This window comes from Lissotriton helveticus (genome assembly GCF_964261635.1).
Source record: "Lissotriton helveticus chromosome 1_1 unlocalized genomic scaffold, aLisHel1.1 SUPER_1_unloc_10, whole genome shotgun sequence".
NCBI lineage: Eukaryota > Metazoa > Chordata > Amphibia > Caudata > Salamandridae > Lissotriton > Lissotriton helveticus.
The window spans coordinates 5110006-5113118 of record NW_027611649.1 but is presented as its reverse complement, the minus strand read 5'-3'; positions in this window follow the sequence as shown (position 1 = coordinate 5113118).

The window sequence follows — 3113 nt, the reverse complement described above, 5'->3', positions numbered from 1 at the left end:
TATATGTGTCCAGATATAAGGTTAGACATAGGTATACTATATCTAAGCAAGGGGTGATTACACGACCTTGCCCCAGCTGAGTGATCAGCCAGTTGTGTCAGTTTGGATGGCCAGCCAGGGGTGGCAAAAGATATGCTGCATGCCCTTGGTAGGCCTTGGATGCACCTATGCCCTGGGTACCTATAGTACACTATACAGGGGCTGATAAGGTGACTCAATATCCAATTAGTTATGTACCTAGTGTACATGGAGTCCATTTTATAGAGAGCAGATAGACTGGGGCCCTGATTAGCATGATCCCAGGCCAACTAAGTCGAAAACCAGCTAAACACAAGGCAAAAAATCTGGGGTAACCATAGTCAGGTATCTACCTTCCTACACAACCCCCCCCCCCAAACGAAAGGAGATAAGGCTATCCTTGACCAGGTAAGCCTATATTGCCTAAGTGGCCATATAAGGAAGTACCTGCACTAGCATGGTTACCCCCGTCTCATGGTCCACTAAGCAATCCCTCACCCTAGGGGTATCAGAGGGTCTCCACCATAGGGAATCTGTACCTGTGGTGTGTTTTGGCAAAGTAAAAGGCTGGTGTTGGGATGGAGTACTAAAGTGAGGCCCCACTAATGTAGAGCTCAGCTTCCTCCAATCACTATCCACCATGTGTACCTTTCTTTCCATGACTGAGTTGCACTGTGCTCTCAGGGTCAACCTCTGGCTGCCTAAAGCTGGAGGCTGGGTCCCTTTTGTTGGCTTACTGGAGGGACAGGTCAGGTTTGGGGCCTTTAGGTCCCATGTTTGGCTGTGCCCAACATTGTCCATCTGGGAGAGGTTCCTAACTAGGAGTAAGGGGGATCCCTCAGGAGTTTCTGTAATTTTCACCTTGCTAGGGCTGCTAGGTTTGGTGCTCCTAATCTGCTGAAGGGGGTGTTCTTGTGAACAGGGGGCCCTTTGGGGTCCACTGGCCGCCCTGACCTCTACAGCCCTGGGCTGACTGAGGCAGGGTAGAGAGGAGCAGGTTACCTGCTCCAGACTGGGTCCCACCTTGGAAGGGTTCACTGACATCAGAGGCTCTGTCAGGCCAGGCCTGGCGACCTCTGGGGCAGTTTCTTCCCAAGGGGTAAGATCAGTTCCCTGAGGAGGCTGACTCTCACCTAATGTCTGGTGGGAGGGAGATTTTTCTTTATTCCCAATGCTCTCTGTCTGAGTGGCGTGATCCACAGTTTCTGGCTCCACAACACTAAAATCTGTTTGAGTTTGGGCTGTGACCATCACAGCCCTACCAACCTTTTCAGGAAGGAACTCTTTTTGAGTGTGGGCTGTGACCATCACAGCCCTGCCAACCTTTTCAGGGAAGTCTGCCTGAGCTTGGGTTGTAACCATCGCAGCCCTTCCAACCTCTTTAGGAAGAAATTCTGCTTGAGCTGGGGCTGTAGCCATCACAGCCCCACTAACCTTTTCTGGAAGGCCTACCATTTTGGAAAGGGTTTCGTGTTCCACCCCAGCCCAGGCTGAGATCTCTAGATCATTTCCCAGTAGACAATCTACAGGCAAGTTTGTAGACACTGCCACTCTCTTTGGGCCAGTGACACCTCCCCAGCTGAGATTTACTACTGCCATGGGATGATCTTTCTGCACTCCATCAATGTTGGTCACCTGATAGGTGAACCCAGGTAAAAGTTGTCCTGAGGGGACTAGACTGTCAGTCACCATAGTGATGCTAGCCCCTGTGTCTCTGTAGGCTTCAACGTTCTGGCCATTGATGTGGGGCTCCTGTCTGTACTTGCCCAAAGTGTTGGGACAAGCAGTGAAGTTGGCAAACCCCATGCCATCTTCACAGACAAGAGTAGCTGTTGTAGGGGACCTGGTTAGGCCAGAGTCCACATGAGTTCCCAAAGTAAACCAAGCCAAATTCTTGGGGGCACTCCCACCACCTGGGGAATTACTACTAACAGTAACAGGAGGTCTGGGAGTATTACTTGGGGGAATGTTTTCCTTGTTGTTGGCCCTTGGGCAACTGCTGTCAGTTGTCCAGTGGCCAGGCTGTTTACAGACATGGCAATAAGGTTTCTTTTGGTTAGAGGAAGTGTTTTGGGACCCACCCCCACCATTGGAGTTGTGTGGCCCTGTGGAGGACTTGTCTTTTGATGTATCCCCACCTTTCTCTTGAGGCTTGGTAGAATCTTTCTTCTGGTCACCACCCTGATTTTTAGGCCTAATCCTGGTTCTGACCCATTTGTCTGCCCTCTTACCCAATTCTTGTGGAGAGGTTGGATCTGAGTCCGCCAGGTGCTGGTGTAGAAGCTGGTTTTGACAATTACTAAGGATCTGCTTCCTCATAATCAAATTATACAATCCTGTAAAGTCATGTACTTTGCTGCCATGTAGCCAACCCTCCAGAGCCTTAGTAGCACAATCAACAAAATCAGTCCAGTCCTGAGTCTGTGTCTTCTGGGTGTCTCTGAACTTCAACCTGTACTGTTCAGTGGTTAAGTCAAACCCATCAATCAGAGCACTCTTCAGGACAGTGTAATTGTTAGCATCCTCATAACTAACTGTGAGGAGCTTATCTCTACCTTTTTCTGAAAAGGGGAGCCACAAGATTGCTGCCCACGCACTTTGGGGTACCTGCTGTACTTTGCAAGCTCTCTACAAAGCAGTTATTCATTTGTGGATGTCATCCCCATCTTTGTAGGGGGGCACAATCTTACTCAGGTGTCTATTGTCATAGGACCTGTCTTTATCCTTAGGGATATTGCTGCTACCAGTGGGTTGTGACCCACCCAATTTCTGCTCTCTAGCTAGGGCAAGCTTCTCTTTGGCAAGGGCAACTTCTAGTTCTTGCCTCTCAATCCTTAGATTAGCTTCCCTCATCCTAGCCTGATGTTCTCTCCTTTCAGGAGAGGTCATCCTTCTCTGAGCAGGGATATTGGATCCCCTAGAGGCATTAGAGTGGAGGGACTCACCTGAGTGAGTGGGACCTTCTCTCATACCCCTGGTTAAGTCTACTGATAGGTCTGTATGGGGCTAGCCCATTCGCAGCCCCATGTAGGCTTAGGTTAGCCTGGCTGGGTTTAGTACACTTATATAGTCCTGACGAATGCCTGGTAAACTCA